The 24649-nt window shown below is 44.2% G+C and overlaps 1 protein-coding gene and 1 pseudogene across 7 annotated transcripts in view; one reads left to right on the plus strand and one right to left on the minus strand.

Moving 5' to 3' along the window:
• The window catches only part of LOC146751606 (ubiquitin-conjugating enzyme E2 R2), a 136622-nt gene that overhangs the window by 71636 nt on the left and 40337 nt on the right, over positions 1–24649 (plus strand). Inside the window, exons 2-3 of one of the 7 annotated variants that reach the window (XM_085533938.1) lie at positions 12581–12704; positions 17074–17154. The exons of 5 other annotated variants lie outside the window; for them this stretch is intronic. The gene's annotated coding sequence lies outside the window, so the exon portion shown is untranslated. Of the gene's footprint in view, positions 1–12580; positions 14123–17073; positions 17155–24649 lie in introns of all 7 variants that reach the window. One more of the 7 variants, XM_085533937.1, reaches the window with a different exon arrangement.
• LOC146751607 (uncharacterized) lies at positions 11890–21802 on the minus strand (annotated as a pseudogene).

The following is a 24649-nucleotide window of genomic DNA, read 5'->3' on the forward strand; positions in this document are numbered from 1 at the left end:
CGGTATTCCACATCAGAACATCATGCAGAACAGTAGCAGTTAAAGAGTTCATGTTCTGATTCCATGTTACTGACATTTTAGGCATTTTGGGTTCCAGGAGGGGAGGGGTAGCATCCCCAGAGAACTTGGCGTGAAGAGGAAGCAGGGTGGAACTCTGGACTGGACCCCAGCCGCTCTCTGCCTCTGGCCGTCTCAGCTCGCCACAGAGCAAAGCATGTGCTGCTCTCACACTTCTCAAACTTCTACTTTAGGTATTCTTGCATCTCTCATTTTGTTTGATTTGGTTAAATTTAGTAAATTCCCGTTCCTCCTCAGATCGTTGCTGTTGTGTTTTTTCTTTTTTAAAACTATCTGCACACGGTTATAGATTCCCGTGACAAAACCAGACAAAGTCTAGTGTGATACATAAACTTTATTCAATTAAGCAAGGCGATAAAGTGAGCAAAACAATGCTGGGCACCAAGGGGATTCTATGCTCCACCAAGGTCAGGATCTGAACAAAGGATTGGCCCTGTATTTATACAATTCTTATCTCCTGCATACATTCCAGTCATTCTTGCAGCTGCACAGGTTATTGTTGGGGTTTGTTTTCCTGCCTCCTGATGGCTGTGGTGGTGAAAGTCAGTAGTCTTCACCACTATTCTTTGGTTATTTTCTAACAGCTTATGTGCCTCGGCAATGTGTAGTTTGCAGTGCCTGCAGCTTCTTAGTTTCCATCCTTTACAACACTATTTACATTTTACAACACTGTTTACATTCCAGACACCTGAGAAAGCACCAATGAGTTTCTGTCATGGTTTAATAATTTTGTAATTTTGCTATCAGTATTCCACATCATAACATCATATAAAGCATGAATAATTTTACTGAATCTGCAACTTGCAGAAGAAGACTACATCTCCCAGAGAGCAACACGATAGGTCACGGGACCTGGACTCTATATTAACTCTGTCGCAGACTAGACTGACGTCTTTCGAGTTCTGGCGTTCAGGGCAGTGTGTGGGAGCCTTCAGCCATTCGCCTAGATTCACAGTAGGCCTCGGTTACAGGACTCATTCTCTCTCCTATTTTGCTTGATTCGTTAGCTCAATTTTCAGTTTTCAATTATATTGTATTATATTGTGTTATCCGGTATTTCGATATAGTATTTAGTAAATAAGTGTGCCTCCTTAGATCATTGCCGCTGTTTTCTTTTCCTAATTAACTTTTTCTTTTCGGCCTAGGGCCCCTCTGGGGCCCACGGCCCCCTGTCACGGACGCAGGTGGATTTTTTTCGTTCAAACCGTGACAGATTTTGGTGGAGAATGCGGGCGTATTGAGTTGCTGTTTTTCTGTGTTTTCTTCTGTTGCTCTTTTAGCTTTTAACAGAGATACAAGTTTTTTTTTTCCCGTTAAGGAGCTATCTTAGGTTTGCGATTCTGCACCTGCGAGCTTGACCTTGAAAAGTCCAGGCGGACTGCCAATACTCCGGTATATTTTATAAACATTGTTGAGCTTGGTTTTCTTTTACTTTTTTCTCTCTATTGAAGAAAAAAAGGAAAAAAAAAAATGTTTTCTCTACTAAATTTGTTTTACCAGGGACTGTGTGCCATTGGTTCCTTTTTTGAGATGCTCCGAACATATTGGGTCATGTTTAAGCTAGCCACTTTTTCTTATGGAGCTATACAATTGTATAATGGATTGAAAGCATGGTTAGCAATGCTCACTTCGTATCTGTATACAGCTCCAGAGGGAGCAACTAATGCAACTAATTATACAGAAATGGTGATTTTTAAGCGTGCTCCTCTTTCTTTCTATGAATCCTTTATGCAGTTTTTGAATGATCAGTGGGCCACACTCTTAATCTCCCTGATCTTACTGTTGATTATTGTAATAATCTCACTCAGTATCTGGATTTATAACATCCGGAGGAAGTCTTCCCTAGAACCAGAGAATACTGAGTGGCAGGGAGTGTGGAGAGGCTTTGAAGAGATTCTCAAAGGACAGACATCTTCAGTGTTATGGAGCTTCACTCCTGAACACTTGAAGAATCCTGAGAGTTTGATTGCATATTTGAGGCAGGAATGTTGTGGCTCAGGCAGATCTCAGGAGGCACAAATGATTTTGGGCCTAGCTAATGCTTATCGGGCCTTAGTCAATACCATTCCTGAGAGGGAAGTTTTTGAAGCTGAGAGAGAGAGTCTCAGGGCCGAGAAGGAGAGTCTTAGAGCTGAGGCAGAAAAACTTTGGACTGAGAAGGTAGAGAGAGAAAAAGCTTTTGAAGCTGAGAGAAAAGATCTCCTGTACCAACGAGACTCAATCTGGTACGAGAAGGAGAGTCTTAGAACTGACGCAGAAAAGCTTTGGGATGAGAAGGTAGAGAGAGAAAAAGCTTTTGAAGCTGAGAGAAAAGATCGCCTATATCAAAGGGACACCTTGTGGTATGAGGGAGAGGCTCTCCGAAATGAGAAAAGCTCCCTGCAATCCCAACTCAACACTCTCCAGTCCGAGCACAGCGCCCTCCGGTCCGAGTACAACACTCTCCAGACTGAGCGCGATGCCCTCTGGACCGAGCAAAATGCCCTCCAGACCGAGCACAACACTCTCCAGTCCAAGTATGACGCCGTCCATTCTGAGTGTGGCACCCTCCAGGCCAAGCACGATGCCTTCCAACCCAACTGCGACACCCTCCAGTCCGAGCACAATACTCTCCAGACTGAGCACAACGCTCTCCGGTCCGGGTACAATACTCTCCAGTCCAAGTATGACGCCCTCCAGTCTGAGCGCGGCACCCTCCAGCCTAAGCACGATGCCCTTCAACCCAATTGTGACACCCTCCAGACCGAGCACAACACTCTTCAGTCCGAGCATAATGCCCTCCAGTCCGAGCATAATGCTCTTCAGACTGAGCACAATGCCCTCCGGACCGAGCTCAACACTCTCCAGACTGAGCACACTGCCCTCCAGGCCGAGCATAACATCCTCCGGTTCGGGTACAACACTCTCCAGTCCAACTACAACAGCCTCCAGACTGAGCTCGGTGCCGTCCAGTTCAAGCGGAACGCTCTCCGAGACCAGCTAAGTGCCCTCCGGGGTGAGCTGAATGTATGTAACCAACTACCAGGGGCACATGTAGTCCAATTTGACCAGCCATTGGGGGCACATGTAGTCCAATTTGGCCAGCCACTGGGGGCGCATGTAGTTCAATCTGACCAGCCACCGGGGACACATGTAGTTCAATTGGACCAACTATCAGGGACACCAGATACAATGTTGGTTGCCCCTGTAAGAGGGCGAAAGACAAAACGACTTTCAACTCAGTTAGAGAAAATGCAGAAGGAGTTGGAAGAGCGGCGGGAGTTAGTAGAGCAGGACTCAGGAGAGCAGGGGGAGTCAGAAGACCAGAGGAAGCTGGAGGAGCAGAGGATGTTAGAGGGGTACAAGAAGATGTTAGAGGAGCAGAAGAAGTTAGAGGAGCAGAGGAAGTTTGGAGAGAGGAAAAAGAAGGAGGGTTACCTGGAAAAAATAACACAAGCGTCAGGGTCAGGGTCAGAGTCAGAAGAGGAGCCAAAAGCTAGATTTTCTTTACGGGAATTTCTCGAGTCCAAACTTATAGATGGGGCAGCCTCATCGACACAGCTGCCACCATCAGCACCCGGGACTCTTGATAGAACAAAAGATGAGCAAAGTATTACGACCATTATTGATCGATCTTTTAAAATGAGTGAAATTTGAGATCTAAGAAAGGATTTCACACGTCATCCAAAAGAACATATGGTCACTTGGTTACTTCGCTGCTGGGACAATGGTGCCAACAGTGCGTGGCTTGATGGCAGTGAAGCTCGCCAACTGGGTAGCATTTCCAAGGACTCACGTGTGGACAGAGGTATTGGCACATGCCAAAATCGGTCCTACATCCTCTGGAAGTGGATGTTGATAGCGGTAAGAGATAGATTCCCCTTCAAACGGGACTTGGAGCCTGAGAGAAAGAAATGGACTGATATAGAGAAAGGTATCCAATTTTTGAGAGAAAATGCTCTGGTGGAAATGCTATACAGCCGCGAGTTCAATCGTAATGATCCAAACCAATTACATGATCCTGAAGCAGTCCGCGTTCCACGACAAATGTGGCGTGACTTTACAAAAGCAGCTCCAGAAAAGCATGCCAGTGCACTTGCATTAGTATATGGCAAAGGGGACAGGAAACCCTTTGTGAATGAACTAATTGGCAGACTTCAGGAACTTGAATTATTTATAAGCGCTACAGAAGTTAATCTGTATACTTCAGCCATTGTCAAAATAGTGGAAAGATTAAACAAAATGGAGGGAACACAAAGTGATATTATTGACAAATTGGCTAATGTGCCTGATGTAGATGAATTCACGGTGGTACAAGATGATGGAGACCAGGATTTCCACGATCGCCTATTGAGAAAGCTAAACAACATGAGTTCCTCTCGACCTGTATCATCGAAAATCTCAACCTTAAAAAAGAGACGTCCTCGTATTCAAGCAAATGGCAACGATAAGACACCTCGTATTCAAGCAAATGACAACGATAAGACTACACGTCTTGCCTTGTTGTTTTTCCTCTGTAGTCATGGGGAGGACATGAAGAAGTGGTGTAATTCATCCACTTCTGCACTTCAAGCACGAGTGAAAGAATTACAAGGTGAAACAACCACCAAGGTGAACTCTTCCAAGAAGGGGAGAGTTCCAGTTGCTTCAAGCCACCGAGGTAAACAATAGAGGGGCCCTGCCCCCAGCCAGGGGGGGAAAGGGACAATAGAGTATATTGGACTGTGTGGATTAAGTGGCCTGGCACATCTCGACCACAGAAATATAAAGCCTTGGTGGACACTGGTGCACAATGCACCCTAATGCCCTCAAGTCACCAAGGGACACAACCAATATATATACATGGAGTGACTGGGGGTTCCCAAGAATTGACTATGTTGGAGGCCGAAATAAGCCTCACTGGTAAAAACTGGCAGAGACACCCTATTGTGACTGGTCCAGAGGCTCCATGTATACTGGGAATCGATTACCTTAGGATGGGATATTTTAAGGATCCCAAGGGGTATCGATGGGCCTTTGGGATAGCTGCTGTTAACACAAACGGTGTTAAGCAGCTGTCAACTTTACATGGTCTGTCAGATGATCCTTCTGCTGTGGGGTTGCTCCAGGTAAAAGACCAAGAGGTACCAATTGCCACCAAAGTGGTTCACAGATGGCAGTACCGCACCAATAGGGACTCATTGCTCCCCATTCACAAGCTAATTCGCCAATTAGAAAATCAGGGAGTGATTAGCAAAACGCACTCGCCTTTTAACAGCCCCATATGGCCAGTGCGTAAAACCAGTGGGGAATGGCGGCTGACGGTAGATTACCGTGGCCTGAATGAAGTTACACCTCCATTAAGTGCTGCTGTACCAGACATGCTAGAACTCCAGTATGAATTGGAGTCAAAAGAAGCTAGGTGGTATGCCACCATTGATATTGCTAATGCCTTCTTTTCCATCCCATTGGCTGCAAAATGTAGGCCGCAGTTTGCTTTTACCTGGAGAGGTCTTCAGTATACCTGGAACCGTTTACCTCAGGGGTGGAAGCACAGCCCAACAATTTGCCATGGATTGATCCAAGCTGTTTTAGAACAGGGTAATGCTCCTGAGCACTTGCAGTATATTGATGACATTGTAGTGTGGGGCCATACAGCAGCAGAGGTTTTCAAGAAAGGGACACAGATAATCCAAATTCTTTTGCAAGCTGGTTTTGCCATTAAGCGCAGCAAGGTGAAGGGGCCTGCCCACTCAACTATACGTATGTGTGTGTATATATGTATAAACATAATGTAATGATGTAGAATAAGGGGTGGAATGTCATGGTTTAATAATTTTGTAATTTTGCTATCAGTATTCCACATCATAACATCATATAAAGCATGAATAATTTTACCGAATCTGCAACTTACAGAAGAAGACTACATCTCCGAGAGAGCAACACGATAGGTCACGGGACCTGGACTCTATATTAACTCGGTCGCAGAACAGACTGAGGTCTTTCGAGTTCTGGCATTCAGGGGAGTGTGTGGGAGCCTTCAGCCGTTCGCCTAGATTCACAGTAGGCCTCTCGGTTACGGGACTCATTCTCTCTCCTATTTTGCTTGATTTGTTAGCTCAATTTTCAATTATATTGTATTATATTGTGTTATCCTGTATTTCGATATAGTATTTAGTAAATAAGAGTGCCTCCTTAGATCGTTGCCGCTGTTTTCTTTTCCTAATTAACTTTTTCCTTTCGGCCTAGGGCCCCTCCGGGGCCCACGGCCCCCTGTCACGGACGCAGGTGGATTTTTTTCGTTCAAACCGTGACAGTTTCAATTTGACTAACAAACTTAACCCTTACCTATCACACACACTCTGCCCTTCCCCCTCTCCCAGAGCACGTGCCTGGCATTGGCCAGGTCACGGCAAACCCCTTCATTTTTTTTCCTTCGCTCCTTTGTCTCTCCTTTTTTTTTTCCCAGGGCCTATGCCCCTCTGTCACAGACTTACATCTTGGGGTAACCCCGTGACAAAAGTTTTAATTTCTTCCTTCTTCTGCTAAGCTATATATGCGTAGTGTTAGAGCTATTTGAGAGTCATTGTTACTTACACAATTGTATAAGTTTCCTCTGATGTTCTTGCAGTGCCCAACTTTCTCTGTCCAACTACTCAGATCTCCTGCCTGTATTCTCATATTTCATTTGTCTTGCTATGCTGCTTTGGTTTGATCTTGAGAACCTCTTGTCCTGCCATATAGTCTGAAGTGGTTCTTTCTGGCTGTTATTTGTAATAGATGATTCAAATTTCATGCAGCTGCTTACAATTAATTAGAAACAATTGTGTCATGGTTTTATGATTTTTGGTTATCAGTATTCCACATCATAACATCGTGTAGCACACTGGGAGTTAAAGAGTTAATGCTCCCCTCCTAGGTACCTGTCCCAGAAGAGAAGAACTACATACTACATACCACAGAGAACTTCGAGTTCTTTGTGTTTCCATTTACTGTTTAAAGGGAAAGATAAAAACCATCCACAAAACACTTTTCCTCCCCTTTTTATCTCAGCAACATGAGCTCCTGAGCAACATTGTCTCGCCTCAGCATCAGAGTACTCTTTCTCTCTCATTTTACTTGATTTATTAGCTTCAATTCTAATTATATTTTATTATATTATAGTGTGTTATCTTGCATTCTGATATCTTATTTAGTAAGTTAGTGTGTTACTCCTCAGATTGTTGCCACTATTTTGTTCTTGGGTTTATCTCTCTATTCTTTTCCTCTATTTCCCTTTTCCCTTTCCTGGGGTGTGGGTCCCCCAGCACACACTTGTAAGGTGGAATAATACAAAGATGGTAACAGATATTCTACAGGTTATTTACGAAAAAGTCTCACCAATGTGGATGCCTTCACTGGAAATTACTAAGGTGTCACAGGTTACCTAGGTTTACCTGTGCCCGTGACAGGGGCCGCCGCCCCGGAAATGAAGGGAAAAAGAGGAATGGACAAAAAACAGTGGCAGCAATCTAAGGAGGAAACATATTTTACTAAATACGATATTGGAATAAAAGATGACACAATATAGTACAATATAATTGAGGCTAATAAATCAAATGAGAGAGAAAATAGTTCCACGGACAGGTTTGCCCTTTCCAGAGGCTGGGAGGACCCAAACAGCTTTTCCCAACATGTTCTTTACATGTACAACAGGGACCTTGTCTACTTCTACAGTGTGTAGGAGGTTAGATTGGCTAGGACCATCACGATTGACAGATCCTCTAGTATTGAACAACCAAGTGGCTTCTGCCAGATGCTTCTCCCAGTGCTTAAATGTTCCACCACCCATTACTTTTAACATAGTTTTCAACAACCCATTATATAGTTCAATTTTACCAGAAGCTGGTGCATGGTAGGGAATATGATAAATCCATTCAATGCCATGATCTTCGGCCCAAGTATTTATAAGGGAATATTTGAAATGAGTCCCATTATCTGATTCAATTCTTTCTGGGGTGCCATGCCGCCACAGGACTTGTTTCTCAAGACCCAATATCGTGTTTCGGGCGGCAGCATGGGGTACTGCATATGTTTCAAGGCACCTCTACCATGGTAAGCACATAGCATATACCACTGCGAGATTGTGGCAAGGTGATATAATCAACCTGCCACGCCTCCCCATATTTATACTTTTGCCATCGCCCTTCCTCCTTTCTTAGCTTGTTTAATTACGGGACATGTTTCACGGTCAAATTATCTGCATAATAGCGTCCATAGTTAAGTCCAACCCTAGGTCTCTGGCCCACTTATATGTTGCGTCTCTTCCCTGATGGCCCAAGGTCTCATGGGCCCACCGAGCTAAAAATAGTTCACCCTTATTCTGCCCGTCCAAGTTGATTTGGGCTACCTCAGTTCTGGCAGCTTTATCTACCTGATGATTGTTTTGCTGTTATGGCATATGTTTCACTGTCATGAAAAACCTGAGCAATAGCATCCATAGTTAAGTCCACCCCTCGGTCTCTGGCCCACTTATATGTTGTGTCTCTTCCTTGATGGCCTGAGTTCTCATAGGCCATCGAGCTAGAAATAATTCGCCCTTATTCTGCCAGTCCAAGTCAATTTCAGCCACCTCAAATCGGGCAGCTTTATCTACCTGATGATTGTTTTGTTATTCTTCAGTAGCCTGACTCTTGGGCACATGTGCATCCACGTGACGCACCTTCACAACCATATTCTTTGTTCGGGCAGCAATGTCTTTCCATAGTTCAGCAGCCCAAACAGGTTTACCCCTCCATTACCAGTTATTTTGTTCCCACTGCTGTAACCACCCCCATAAGGCATTTGCCACCATCCATGAGTCAGTATAAAGATACAGCATTGGCCACCTCTCCCATTCAGCAACATCTAAGGCCAGCTGGACATCCTTTACCTCTGTGAACTGACTTAATTATCCTTTTCCTTCAGTGGCCTCTGCAACCTGTAGTGTGGGACTCCACACAGCAGCTTTCCATTTGCGATGCTTCCCGAAAATTCGTCACGATCCATCAGAGAACAGGGCATATTTCTTTTCATTTTCTGGTAGTTTGTTGTATGGTGGGGCCTCTTTAGCACGTGAGACCTCTTCTGCTGGTGATGTTCCAAACTTTTTACCTTCAGGATAGTCCATGATCACCTCTAAAATTCCTGGACGATTGAGGATTCCCATTTGCGCTCTTTGTGTAATCAGCATAATCCACTTGCTCCAGGTGAAATCGGTAGCATGATGGGTGGAGGGAACCTGTCCTTTAAACATCCAGTTTATTACTGGCAAGCGAGGTGCTAGAAGGAGCTGAACCTCTGTCCCAACTACTTCAGAAGCAGCCCGAACCCCCTCATATGCGGCTAAGATCTCCTTCTCAGTTGGAGTGTAGCACACTTCAGACCCCTTATACTCTCGACTCCAGAATCCCAGGGGTCGACCTCGGGTCTCTCCTGAGGCTCTTTGCCACAAACTCCAAGTGGGACCTTTCTCTCCAGCAGCAGTATAGAGGATGTTCTTTACATCCTGTCCCATCCATATTGGCCCCAGGGGCACGGCACGGGCTTTCTCATGTTTAATCTGTTCTAAAGCCTTCTGCTGCTCAGGGCCCCATGCAAAATCATTCTTCTTCTATGTCACCTGATAAAGGGGGCTTACAATGAGGCTGTAGTTTGGAACGTGCATCCTCCAAAAGCCCACTACACCCAGGAAAGACTGTGTCTCTTTCTTGCTAGTTGGTGGAGACATGGCAGTGATTTTGTTGATCACATCTGTTGGGATGTGACGACGTCCATCCTGCCACTTTATACCTAAGAACTGAATTTCCTGGGCAGGCCCTTTTACTTTACTTCGCTTAATAGCAAAGCTGGCTTGTAGAAGAATCTGGATTATCTGCTCTCCTTTTGTGAAAACCTCTTCTGCTGTATCACCCCACACAACAATGTCATCAATGTACTGCAGATGTTCAGGGGCACCACCCTGTTCCAATACGGTTTGGACCAACCCATGGCAAATGGTTGGGCTGTGTTTCCACCCCTGGGGCAAACGGTTCCATGCATACTGAATGCCCCTCAAGGAGAAGGCAAACTGTGGCCTGCATTCTTCGGCCAAAGGAATAGAGAAAAAGGCGTTAGCAATGTCAGTGGTGGCATACCATTTGGCTGCTTTTGACTCCAGCTTGTACTGGAATTCCAACATGTCCAGCACAGCAGCGCTCAGTGGGGGTATTACCTCATTCAGGCCACGGTAATCTACAGTTAGCCTCCATTCTCCACTGGCTTTACGCACTGGCCACATGGGGCTGTTAAAAGGTGAGTGAGTTTTGCTGATCACTCCCTGATTCTCCAACTGGAGAATCAAATCATGAATGGGGAGCAAGGAATCTCTGTTGGTGCGGTACTGCCATCTGTGCACTGTTTTTGTAGCAATTGGTACCTGCTGCTCTTTTACTCGTAGCAACCCCACAACAGACGGGTCCTCTGACAGGCCAGGAAAAATGGACAGCTGCTTAATTTTGTCTGTATCTACAGCAGCTATTCCAAAGGCCCATCGATACCCCTTAGGATCCATGAAATGCCCCCTTCTGAGGTAGTCAATACCAAGTACACATGGAGCCCCTGGGCCAGTCACAATAGGATGTTTTTGCCAGTCTTTACCAGTGAGGCTTATTTCTGCTTCTAATACATTCAGTTCTTGAGAGCCCCCAGTCACTCCAGAAATATGGATTGATTCTGTCCCTGCAGGACTAGAGGGCATTAGGGTACACTGTGCACCAGTGTCCACCAGCGCCTTATATTCCTGTGGTTCTGATGTGCCAGGCCATCGAATCCACACAGTCCATTAAACTCTATTATCCCTCTCTCTCCCCTGACTAAGGGTAGGGCCCCTCTATTGGTTACCTGTGATAACTGGAGCAGTTCTACTGGTGGTTGGTCTGTTCTGCAGTTCTCTCACCCATGCTCGCAGTACAGAAGTAGGCTGGTCATGCCACTTCCTCATTTCTTCTCCGCAGTCACATAGGTAGCGCCACATGTAAACACCCGGTGGAATTATACTGTTGTTCCTTGTTCGAGCTGGGAAGCGTGTGCGTCTAATAGCTGAGACTTCTGATCTTACGGGTGGGGAGTAGTGTTCATCACCTTTAATTAGTTTGATCAGTTCCTTTAGTAGACTGCCACGGTTTGAATGGAAAAATCCACCTACGTCCGTGACAGGGGGCCGTGGGCCCCGGAGGGGCCCTAGGCTGAAAGGAAAAAGTTAATTAGGAAAAGAAAACAGCGGCAACAATCTAAGGAGGCACACTTATTTACTAAATACTATATCGAAATACAGGATAACACAATATAATACAATATAATTGAAAATTGAGCTAACGAATCAAGCAAAATAGGAGAGAGAATGAGTCCCGTAACCGAGAGGCCTACTGTGAATCTAGGCGAACGGCTGAAGGCTCCCACACACTCCCCTGAACGCCAGAACTCGAAAGACGTCAGTCTGTTCTGCGACCGAGTTAATATAGAGTCCAGGTCCCGTGACCTATCGTGTTGTTCTCTGGGAGATGTAGTCTTCTTCTGTAAGTTGCAGATTCAGTAAAATTATTCATGCTTTATATGATGTTATGATGTGGAATACTGATAGCAAAATTACAAAATTATTAAACCATGACAGTAGACTTCCTTGATCATTCTGATCTTCATTGAACACTGATGATACTTGTACAGGTTTGTTACGATTGGTCGATGGAAACAGTTTCTCGTGCATTTCATCCAGCTGGTCTTTTACTTGTGAGATGGCAGAAACTGCGGCGGTGTACAGTGGGGAGAGCGAATGTTTTTAGTATTGAATTGCCATAATCAGTTCAAAAAACTCAGGGCCTTCTGCCTTGGTCCGCATATCCTTTACACGTTGTTGCCAGTGACTGTGCATATTTCTCTGGTGCTGTACTTGTGAGCGTCTGCCACATGTCAGGATCGGTCCTCACTCTCTCAGGATCATGTTCGCTTGGATCCTCAGGGTCGTACAACAATTCCACCATGGCCATTTCCCTCAGGTACTGGATACCAGCTTGGATTGTATTTCACTTAATAACTTTAGGCTTCAAAGCTGCCCGGTAGGGGTGCCTTGTTCTCACGGCTGTTAACATTCATTCCCAGAGGGTGGCAGCTGCATCCGAACATCTGCTAATGTCTCTGTCGATAGTTGAGTCTCCGGAAATGTTTCCTAGCTGGCGTTCCTCGTTACCATCTAGAGACAAGCTGTGGGCCCCGTTGTCCCAGCAGCGAAGCAACCAGGCAAGGACACCTTCATTTTGATGCCGTGTAAACTCCTCTATTGAGCCTTGGATTTCAGTCAGCTTCAGAGGTCGACAATAAGTAATTTCCTCCTCATCATCAGTCTCTTCTTCAAGCCTCTTAGTTTTTCTTTTTGCCTTTCTCGGTGCTGATCCAGACCCGGCACCTGGATCTTCTGCTGCCTCCTCCTCTGCTTCTCCTTCTTTTTGTTCTAGACGCATGGACACCCATTTCCATTTCTTGCCTTCCACAGGGGCAACTGATATTGCTACTGATGCCTCCTGTGACTGATCAGAGTCGACCTGGAGATTATCTTAGTTGGCCTGAATCTCAGATCGAAAACTCTCTCTCTCCAGAATAGTATTATACAGAGCACGGTATGCATAAGCCAATCCTTAAATAAGATTTGCCTCCTTAGGTCTCTGACTCAAATACTCACATAATTTCTCAGGGTCCCTCAGGTGTTCAAGGGTGAAATCCCACGACACTGTAGGTCCCCATGCTTCTAAGATTTTCCCTAAACCTTTCTATATTCCTTGCCAGTCAGCATTCTCTGGTTTTGGAGGAGACTTCTGCATAGAACAAATGTATCGGAAAACATATACATTCATTGATATTGATAGCATGGACCCAAGAATGAATATTACCTCGGCTATTGAACAATGTGCGGAAATCTGAGAGTACAGCCTGTACACTGGATTGAACATCGTGGTGTCTGTAAAATTAGCTATTCCATCTGGGATGTAAGTGCCAACATTTACATTATACCACATTGCATATAAGTACCAGGTGGGTGTCTCCATCAGCGCCCTTATTAGGTTATACATATACATAATTCCACAACAATAAAGCGTGGATTTAATAATTGGCCAATATGTTGAAAAGATCATAATTGCTTTCAGTCCCCTAAACAGAGCAACTGGAGTGAGGAGTAGGTTCATAGCTGGTAGTAGCTAGCAGGCACTGTGAAAGTCAGAGCTAATTAACTGTATTCTGAGAGAGCAAGAAATCCTTTTGTTTTCTTTACAAAAGCAAGATAGTAATACTTAGAGTGTACAGCTAGCTCTGAATGTTGACAGTTCGCCTGGAATTTCAAGGTCACGATCTCAGTAAGCAGCTACGAAAAGATAACACTCCTGTAACAAAGCTTTTTTTGAGAGCAAAAAGAGAGTTGTTATGAAAGCTAGAAAAGCAGCAGCTCTATGCCCGCATACTCCACCAAAAAGCTGTCACAGGTTACCTAGGTTTACCTGTGCCCGTGAAAGGGGCCGCCGCCCCGGAAATGAATGGAAAAAGAGGGATGGACAAAAAACAGGGGCAGCAATCTAAGGAGGAAACTTATTTTACTAAATACGATATTGGAATACAATATAACACAATATAGTACAATATAATTGTCACGGTTTGAATGAAAAATCCACCTGCGTCCGTAACAGGGGCCGTGGGCCCCACAGGGGCCCTAGGCCGAAAGGAAAGAGTTAATTAGGAAAAGAAAACAGTGGCAACGATCTAAGGAGGCACACTTATTTACTAAATACTATATCGAAATACAGGATAACACAATATAATACAATATAATTGAAAATTGAGCTAACGAATCAAGCAAAATAGGAGAGAGAATGAGTCCCGTAACCGAGAGGCCTACTGTGAAATCTAGGCGAACGGCTGAAGACTCCCACACACTCCCCGGAACGCCAGAACTCGAAAGACCTCAGTCTAGTCTGTGACCGAGTTAATATAGAGTCCAGGTCCCGTGACCTATCGTGTTGTTCTCTGGGAGATGTAGTCTTCTTCTGTAAGTTGCAGATTCAGTAAAATTATTCATGCTTTATATGATGTTATGATGTGGAATACTGATAGCAAAATTACAAAATTATTAAACCATGACAATAATTGAGGCTAATAAATCAAACAAGAGAGAGAGAGAGAACGAGAGAGAAAATCCCCGAAAACCGGGAGGCCTACTGTTAATTCTAGGTGATAGGGCTTGTGCGCAGAGACGACAGAGCTGGAACGCAAAGAGCGAGAGAAGAAGAAGAAGAGAATGTTCCAGTGAGATTATATATGTCCTCCTCCAGTGATTCATCTCTGGCCGCAATGTCCTCTGGGATATGTAGTTCTCCTCCAAGAGCTGAGTACTCGGGACGCTGCCATTCCACGGAACTGGAGCATGAACCTTCCACACTTCCACATACCCTTAATTACACTTCCACATACCCTCAATTACACTTCCACATAACCTCAATTACACTTTCTTATACCATCAATACAGTTTGTCCCATTCAAACACCTTTTAATACCATATAACTTTCCCTTAGCAATCCGTATCATTCAGTTATAAACATAAACTTACTTTCTCTTTAACCCTTTTTCCTTTGTACATGATTCCACTATTTATACCCTCAATTAATGATTCATACTGCACATGATGTTATGATGTAGAATATTGACAGCAACAGCACAAAACCATGACATAAGGTAATCTCCACCAGAGAGCAATCTCCAAGAGATACTGCCCTAATGGTGGTCAGCCTTTAAATGAGGTCTAGAGGAGATGGAGTCAAGCTCCACCCATTCTGGGAGCACAGCTAAATTACTCTTACCTGTGCTCCCACAGCTGACCCAACACTTGCCTCAGCTGATTAATCAGAGGTTCAGGCTGTGATTACCAATTTCCCATACACTCCACCCCTTCACAGCGTGAACCAATGATTAGGTGAGTTTTTCCTTAATTCAGAGATCCAATGCAACGCTGATACAGTTTCCCATCGTAATGGATGTTGATATAAATTGAGTGATGATTTGATGGATGTTCACAGTCTTCCATGGGTGAGTGCTTGGAAACAAGCCATCTTGAAGTGCAAGTCTATCTGCGTTTCATCAGTCCCAAACTGACTCAGGGAGAATAGTACAAATGCTTCAAAAGTACTAGGAGGGGAAGGTCTGCCTTCCAAAGCACGATTCAGGCCATTTTCTTATCTTGGGTCAATACTTCTGCTTGTACCAGATTATGCCCTGGTCGCCAATACCATACCCTTTGGCCAGATATCTGGAGGAGTCTTAATCTGCCATAGGGACATGATAGGTGTTGTCACAGGTTATCTACATTTACCTATGCCCGTGACGGGGGACAGCCGCGCCGTAGGGCCCCGGGCCCGGAAAGGAAGGGAAGAAGAGGAATGGACAAAAAACAGTGGCAGCAACCTAAGGAGGAAAACTTATTTTACTAAATATGATATCGGAATACAATATAATATAATATAATATAATATAATATAATATAATATAATATAATATAATATAATATAATATAATATAATATTGTCACGGGTTACTTAGATTTACCTATGCCCGTGACAGGGGAAGCCACCCCGGGGGCCCCCCCGGGGGCCCGGAAAGGAGGGGGAAAAGGGGAATGGGATAAAAACAGCGACAATCTAAGGAGGAAAAAACTTATTTTACTAAATATGATATCGAAATACAAGATAACACAATATAATATAATTGAGGCTAACAAATCGAACAAACAGAGAGAGAGAGAGTCCCCAAAAACCGAGAGGCCTACTGTGAACTCTAGGCAACACGGCTGGAACGCTTCCCACTCTCCGAGAAGTTCGAGAGAAGAAGGAGGGCACTCCAGCCTGGGAACGAGATTATATAGCGTCCTGGTCCCGTGACTTATCATTAACCCTGTTGTTCTCTGGGATATGTAGTCTTCTTCTGTGGACTGCACATTCAATAGAAGTATCCATACTTTACATGATGTTATGATGTGGAATACTGATAGCAAAATTACAAAATTACAAAACCATGACAAATATAATATAATATAATATAATATAATATAATATAATATAATATAATATAATATAATATAATATAATATAATATAATATAATATAATATAATAGAATATAATATAATATAATTGAGGCTAATAAATTGAATAAAACAGAGAGAGAGAGTCCCCAAAAACCAAGAGGCCTACTGTGAACTCTAGGCGACATGGCTGGAACGCTTCCCACTCCCGGAGAGTCCGAGAGAGAGAGAACTCCAGCCAGGGAGCGAGATTATATATGTCCTCCTCCTGTGACTTATCTCTGACCACGACGTCCTCTGGGATATGTAGTTCTCCTCTGAGAGCTGAGTACTCGGGACGCCGCCATTCTACAAAACTGGAGCATGAATGATCCATACTGAACATGATGTTATGATGTGGAATATTGACAGCAACACCACAAAACAATGACAATGGCAATAAAAATCGGAGTATTGATCAAAATGTCAGTAGGTCATGTGCCTATCACTGAGGAGGTTACTGAACCTCCCACCTCCAATAATCTCCCCCAAGGTGCAAGTAGGCCACACCACTTGGGTCCTACCTGCACCTTTCAGGGCCAATTTATCTTATGGATTCCTGGTTCCAAATTCTCAGGGGTAGGGAGCAGAAGATTATTTTCATTACCAACCTGGGGTTTTACCTGATTATCAGTACCCGTAATTTGGATCCTAAGAGGGGAGGCCCATATAGGTTGTAGCATTTTTAGGGCACTGGGTCTGCCATCTCGAGGTCTTTCATTCAGGTCCCGCAGGGTATCATATAGTCTTTTTGTCCACCCCTGCAGGGACTGGGAGTCTGTCTTCAGGGCAGCCTTGAGGATACCGATGTAATGTTCAATAAGGCCTGCCCCTGTTGGGTTACATGGTAGGTGGAATCACTACTCAATGTTGTTTTCTTCTGCCCAGCGCTGTATTGTTGCACCAGTGAAATGAGTGCCTTGGTCACTCTCAGTCACTTGAGGTGTCCTGTCGGCAGACATCAATTTGGTAAGTGCCTTGATGGTATATGCCTGATTTGCTTTTGGCAATGGATAGGCTTGCAGCAGCCCACTTATGGTATCAACGCAGGTCAGGGCATATCTCACCCCCTCAGACCAAGGGAGGGGCCCAATGTAATCAACCTGCCGTCTTTGAAGAGGACTGTATTCTCTAGCAATGTGGGATGTTGTTTCAGGCAACGGTCTCGGTCACATCTTTGAGCAAGCATCGCAACGCTGACATGCTTGAACGATATCAGATAGTTGTACAGGCAGCCCCCATGCTTTAGCATCTGCCCACATTATCTTCTGTCCAGCATGTTGTAGTTTCTGATGCAACCAATGGGCAATATTTTTAGCTTGCGAGTTCTCAATCAATCAGATTTGGGCCAGTGTGTCAGCTTCATCATTTCCTGCTGACTGCAGGGGTTGATGACCAGAGACATGGCAGAGAAGTACTGTATCATAGTATCATAGTCTCGTGCGGGTTGGAAGGGACCTTAGAGATCATCGAGTCCAACCCCCGGGATTCAAGCCTCTGTGTAGCAGAGCGGCACTTCTACCACTTGCACCACAGGGGGGATTCGAACTCCGGGCCCCAGTGTTGCAAGGCGGCATTCCTACCACTGCGCCACCGGGGCATTGTTTTTTACTGCATTCCAGATGTCTACCCACATGTCTTTACCCCAGATTGGTTGGGTGTGGATAGTCCATTCCTGAGTGGCTCACTGTGCAATCCAAACAGTAAGCCCCTGGTACACAGCCCAACTATCTGTATAGATGTTCAGAACACCGCCACCAGGTTCTTTAGTTATAACCATCCACACAGATTAAAATTCTGCCCGTTGGCTGCTCTGACCATCCCCCTCATCAAACCAGATTGTCTCAGTAGAGGGATGGTATGCTATCGCTCACCACTTACTCGGGTTGCCTTTGCTGGATCCATCCGTGTACCAGGCATAGTCAGGAATAGGATATCTTCCTTCTTGAACGGGACTCTTCTCTGGTGGAGTGGGCATCGGTTGTTTTGGTGCATCACTGTGATATGTTACTGGGCCTAGGATTTTTTGTAATTCTTCTTTCAGCGGTGATGAAGACAGGCTACTTCTCTGTCTGAGATAGGAAACCCATTGTGCTACCGTTTGTGCTTGGGCCACCCCTGTCTTAGGAAGGTGGGTCAAATCCCTTACCCACCCCTGGACTGTCAAAGTAGTTTTAACTATGACCTCCGCTGTTTGGATTATCGGCTCTACTTCTTGTAATGCAGCCAATAACTGTTTCTTAATCATGCTATATCTTTCCTCTGCTCCGTGACAAACCTGAGACCAAAATCCTATAGGGGTTCTGAACAGAACTCTGGAATGCCACAGGCCCCAGCCAAAACCATCTTGAGTGACATGAACATCCAATTCCGCTGGAAGGGTAGGATCAAATATACCCAGTGCCTGAGTTTGTTTAACTGCCAATTTTGCCTGTTGAAAAGCATCCTGTTCTATTTTCCCCCAATCCCATGATTGACCCTTGTTTGTGAGTTTATACAGTGGTCTTAGTAGCTGTGCTAAATGAGTTATAAAGGAGCACCAATACCCCAATATACCCAAGAACCAAAATCCTATAGGGGTTCGAACAGAACTCTGGCATTGCCACAGGCCCCAGCCAAAACCATCTTGAGTGACATGAACATCTAATTCAGTTGGGAGAGTAGGAACAAATATACCCAATGCCTGAGCTTGTTTAACTGCCATTTTTGCCTGCTGGAAAGCATTCTGCTCCACCTTCCCCCAGTGCTATGATTGATCCTTCTTTGTAAGTTTGTATAATTGTCTCAGCCGCTGTGCTAAATGGGGTATAAAGGAGCGCCAGTACCCCAATATACCCAAAAATTCTTGCAGCTGCTTCGATGACATAGGGACTGGAAATGCCTGGACCTTATCTACCACCATACTGGGTAGTACTTTAGTTTTTCCAGACCAAACTACTCTCAGGATTTTCACAGATAACCCTGGACCTTGCACCTTCTGTGGGTTTATAGCCCACCCTCTTTTCTGCAAAGAAGCTGTCAACAAATCTGCTGCTTGTTCCACTGCCTCTAATGAGTCAGATGTTAACAGGGGATAATAATCAATATAATGATATAAAGTGACATTATCTGGCTTTTCCCAATTAGCCAGGTCACGCGCCACTAAATTATGACAATAGGTGGGAGAATGCACGTACCCTTGCAGTAGGACCTGGAAAGTCCACTGCCTGCCTTCCCATGTAAATGCAAACTGGTCTTGCAATGCTTCTCTGACTGGAATACTGAAGAATGCATTTGCTAAATCTAGGATACTATGGTATGTTTTAATTTCACAAATAGGCTCTTGTTTTGCATGGCCTCTCAATATTATCTGTATTGCTCGGATAGTAATGCATCTCTGTCAGAGCCTGAACTCTCCCACGGTTGTATGCAGAGCCCAGCCCCACAAGAATCTGTGATGGGTGAGAGAGGAAATGTGCACCTTGAAGCAGGGGACGCCCTGCTGGCACTACCTGTCGCATCCACCACCAACATGGTTTACTGTTTCTCAAGGGTCAATAATTAATAATGCCCCTAGTGATACTCTAGTACATTTGTCCTCTAAAATTGGTTCTATTTGACATGCTACTTCATAAAATTGCGCGATCATTAATCAATTATTAGCCCGGCTACCTCAGTCAGTAGAGCATGGTTATGAGCATTTTAGAAGCATTTATTGCACAAATTTTAGTGGTCATTAAAATCAATATATCAGAGTATATGAAAGTTGAAGAATTTTCCTAACTAGTTACAAATTAACACAATGGGACCCTCACGGATTTATTTCCAGGTTGCAGAAACTTAGGTTGCAGAGCAAATGCATTTCTCCTTTATAGCAGGTTTAACAGTAATGTTGCTATGTTGTATTTGACTTGTCTCCTTTTTTCACTTTATAGAGTATTGTCAATCGAGGCCTTGATTGAGTTATAATAGTTATGTTATTAATATAAGTAGTGTTGTTATTCTATAGGCAGTATCTTGAAATTGTTGTAATACAAGAAGAATTTTATGGAGCAGCAGCCATGGATCAAGATAAAGAGTTCACAGAGCAGCTACAGAGCAGGATAAACAGCATGAGAATTAACTGAACAAATGAACTGAATTGCTTGTGAAATATGATTAGTCGGTTGGTAAACCGAGCCTTTTCAGCCTAAAAGAAAACGGGGGAAATGTAGAGAGTGTTATTTACAGCTGGTTAGCTGAGAAGGGTTGTAAACACAGTGCAGCTAAACAAGCAGCCATACCACCTGCAAGGACAGCAAGAACAACAGGATGCCCTGGGATGGTGAGAAACTAGCCATGGTTTTGTGAACTCAGCAAGGGAGTAACTTTCAGGATGATAACAACAAGTTGCAAAGATACTTGGGGATGGTATGTAATTGGGAACCAATGATGAGCTCTGCTTCTGCAATATGTATGAGCTAATTATCCGTATTATAAATGTACACACAGCCAAGGAATAAACGAGATTAGCTGATCATATGTCAATGACAGGTGTGGTCGTTTGCTTTTCTCCCGCCGTTCTACAACAAGACCCCACAAGATATCTATCCCCAATATATATTCTTGAACTGGGTCAGTGGATACCATATATACCCGTGGTGGGAGATGCCCAACCCCCACTTTTAACTAGGTTTGAGTGACTGGAATGGTCTGTCCCCCAAAACCTGCAATCATCACTCTTTCACCTCTAAATTTCATCGGATTTCCGTATATTATAGATGTCTCTGCCCCAGTATCAACTAGGGTCATAACCTTCTGGATACTCTTACGGGACCAATATATGGTTAATTCTACATAGGGCCTCCGGTCCCATCTGGAGGCCCTAGGGGGACTGGTGTCCCTTGTCACACCATGAATTCAGCCAGACTCACATCTTTTATCTGAGATGTTTCAGGCATTGTGGTTCAGGATACTTGAGGCAGCTTTTTCTTCCTATTAGGGACAACAAAATCCTCCAAATTCCAAGCTATCGTCGGCCGCCGTTCTATAATTCTTAACCTCAGTTTTCTGGGGTAATTTTGAAACTTTTGTTCATCCTTCATCTGTTTCCACAGCTGAATGATAATATGCTTGGGCAGGCCATCAATTTTTGCAAACTGAACACCTGCCCATAGGAGATCATTAAACATTTTTTTCCTAGATACTCTTATTGGTCCTGACTGAGGGGTTCATGGGGCTGGCCTTCTAGTTTTAATTACTTACCAGTAAAGGATACCTCGACCTCCTCTACCACCCGAACATTACGTTTTGTTCACAGGCGTTCTGTTTCCCCCAAATCAGCGACTAATTGGGCCGCCTGTTGAACTGCCACTACTAGCGGGTTTAGTATGGAAACTAAAGTTCCATACATATGTGGGGGGGCCTGTTGTAGAATTAAGTCCCTAATTCCTGCTGTAAATCTCATCATGTCTGGGCTATCAAATGTGTCTTCATAAATGGCCGCCCTCATACCTAACTCTCTGATGTAATCCTGAAGGTCCCCCATAGAAGACAATAAGCCTGCGTTGACCGGCATGTCAGTTTTGTTCAGACAAACCATACGCCAGGCCTCCATTAACCAGTCCACAATGGAACGGTTGTTATCTGGGAATTGCATCCCTGCATATAGTCTCTGGCTAAGGGCAGGATGGATAGTTACTGTTGCGAGTTTAGAAACTTCAGGTCCACTGACTATTACGCTCTCTGCCCCTGAATCCCATAAGCGTAATAGCCAGGTTGGAATGCTCTCTTGTAGCCTCTGTCTAAAACTCTGTACCAAGTCCATCAGTTCAGTGGGTGTATATGGGCAGGCTGTCACATGAAGGTAAGTCTCAGCAGGGGGCCATTGATCGGGAGGCACCCCCGCTGGTCAGTCTTGGACCTTTTTTGTTTTCTGGGTCACGATAGGACGGATTTCTAATGGGCCTGTCCTAGGTGGGTCTTCTAAATCAGCCTTGGTAACTTCATTCTTTACCTGATCTGTTGTTTCAGGAACCTGTTCGTCATTCATTGAGTTATATCGAGTTTGGGGGTTTGGAGAAAAAAAGTATGATGTGTTTTTCCCCATTAATAAGATGAGCTCACTTTCTAGTTTCTCGATACAAGCTTTTAATAACTGATTTTCACAATCAATATCATTTGATCTCATCTCTGCCTGATTTAAGGCAGTCAGTTAGGGCCAAACCACTGTGGATGTGGCCAATTGTCTTTCTTTGGTGGTAAGTATATTCTTATACAATCCTTGAAAATATTTAGTTAGATGGAACGGGGACATATTGTCCACCACCCTTAAAGGACCCCATTGCTCAACAATGGTTGCAACTTGGAAATATGGGGATCCCATAAATCCTGGGGTTTGCCCAGGGAGGATCTTTCCAAAGGGGTTAACTTTCTCCTCCTTGATCCAACTGAACATATTCCATAAGAAAGGCTTTTTTTTTTTTTTTTTTTTCCCCCCCATTGTATCCACAGGCTCCTGCCCAGCTCCTCAAATGTACAGTGACAATAATGGAAAGATGGTAGTTGTAATTACCCAAAAGATTATTTACAGAAAAAACTCACCGAATGGAAGCCTTTAGGTCTACTGGGAACCACTGAGGCAATCACCACCAGAGAACAATCTCTAAGAGATGCTGCCTTAGTGGTGGTCAGCCCTTAAATGGGGTCTAGAGGAGATGGAGTCAAGCTCCACCCCTTCCGGGAGCACAGCTAAATTACTCTCACCTGTGCTCCCACAGCTGACCCAACACTTGCCACAGCTGATTAATCAAAGGTTCAGGCTGTGATTATCAATTTCCCATACACCCTCCCTCTCCTCAGGAGAAAAGGGGGAAGGTAGAGGAAAAAACCCTTTTGAGATAGGGGAAAATAATTTATTAAAAGGATTTTTAAATAATACAGAGTAATTAAGAATAATAAATGAACCAGAAGTAAATGGGTGGAGAGCATGTCAGTCTGAGTCTTTATTGGCTGACCTCTCAGGGAAAAAACAAACAAATAAATAAGCAAGTTCTCTGTCACTTGGAATTTGAACTCATGTGGAGGCCCTTGGGAAATGTATTACATCTCTGTGTATCTCTCTTTGTGGAGTCAGAACTTGTGTGAGACTGCTAAAGAAAAAAGGAAGCACAGCTTTGCTGTGCATTGTGTCTGCACCCAACAGCCTGTTGCGTGTTGTCACGATATGGAATACTGATAAAACTAGGACAGTGGCAGAGAGTGTGGAATGGTATGGGGGAGGTGCCTAGGGTGGTGGAGCACCCCCAGTGGTTTGGAACTTCACCTCAGAACAACTGGTAGCACAAAGGCAAACCTATTGCACAGGTTGTCCATGAATGTGAAATGTGTTGTCATTAAGCAAGCTAAGTGGATATTACCTGTTTGGTATGGAGGGTGATTGCTGAAATATAAGTACGAGGAGGCCTGGCTGCTAGATTATATTACACTCACACAAACTTGCCATGGCAAATGCTATGTGCTTATAATGGTGAAAGAAACCACTGAATTGCTGGAAATGTATCCTGTGCCCTATGCTACTGCCCCAAGCATTGTCCTGCCTCTTGAAAAGCAAGCCTTGTGGTGACATGGCACCCCAGAAAGAATTGAGTCAGGCAATGAGACTCATTTCCAAAACAATTTCATAAGCACCTGGGCTAAAGAGCATGGCGTTGAGTAGGTATATCACACCCCCTATCATGCACCAGTTTCTGGTAAAATCAAATGATTTAATGGACCGTTAAAAACTATGATGAAAGCAATGGGTGGTGGAACATTTAAACATTGGGAAAAGCATCTGGCAGAGGCCACCTGGTTGGTCTACGCTTGGGGATCTTCCAGTCAAGTTGGTCCTGCCAAATCAAATTTCCTGCATACTCTGATGGAACCAGTACTGGCTTCTGCATACATTAATCCGACACTGTGAATCATCCCTCCTGCACTGAAGGACTGTTATGACAGATGGAGCTCAAAGTTATGAACTAAATGAATACCCTGGTTAATTTATATGCATAGCCCATAGACCATTGAAATAATATGTGTATATATATTTCTAAGAAAAGCAAAATAGGTGATGGTAAATGCGATGCATAGAAATTGTGGGACCTGAATATGATGTAAATGCTATGGAATAAGGGGTAGATATTGTCTTAGTTTCAGCTGGGACAGAATTGTTTTCTTCAGAGTGTCTGCTATGATGCAGCATTTCGGTTCTAGGAGAAAAACTGTTGATAACACTGATGCTTATAGTTTCTGCTAAGCAGTATTGTACAGAGCCAAGGCTGTTCTCAGTGAAGAGCTCAAAGAAATGGGAAGGAACAGGATTAGGACAGTGGACTTAAACTGGCCAAAGGGATATTACATACCATATGACATCAAGCAGAAGGAGGTTTGAAGGGAGTGGGAGTTCATCTGTTTCTCTTCTACTGCTCAGGGGCTAGCTGGGCATCAATCGGTGGGTGGTGAGCAA

This window comes from Coturnix japonica, unplaced genomic scaffold (genome assembly GCF_054131305.1).
Source record: "Coturnix japonica strain WE unplaced genomic scaffold, WE-NBRP24 Scf071, whole genome shotgun sequence".
NCBI classification, from domain to species: Eukaryota; Metazoa; Chordata; class Aves; order Galliformes; family Phasianidae; genus Coturnix; species Coturnix japonica.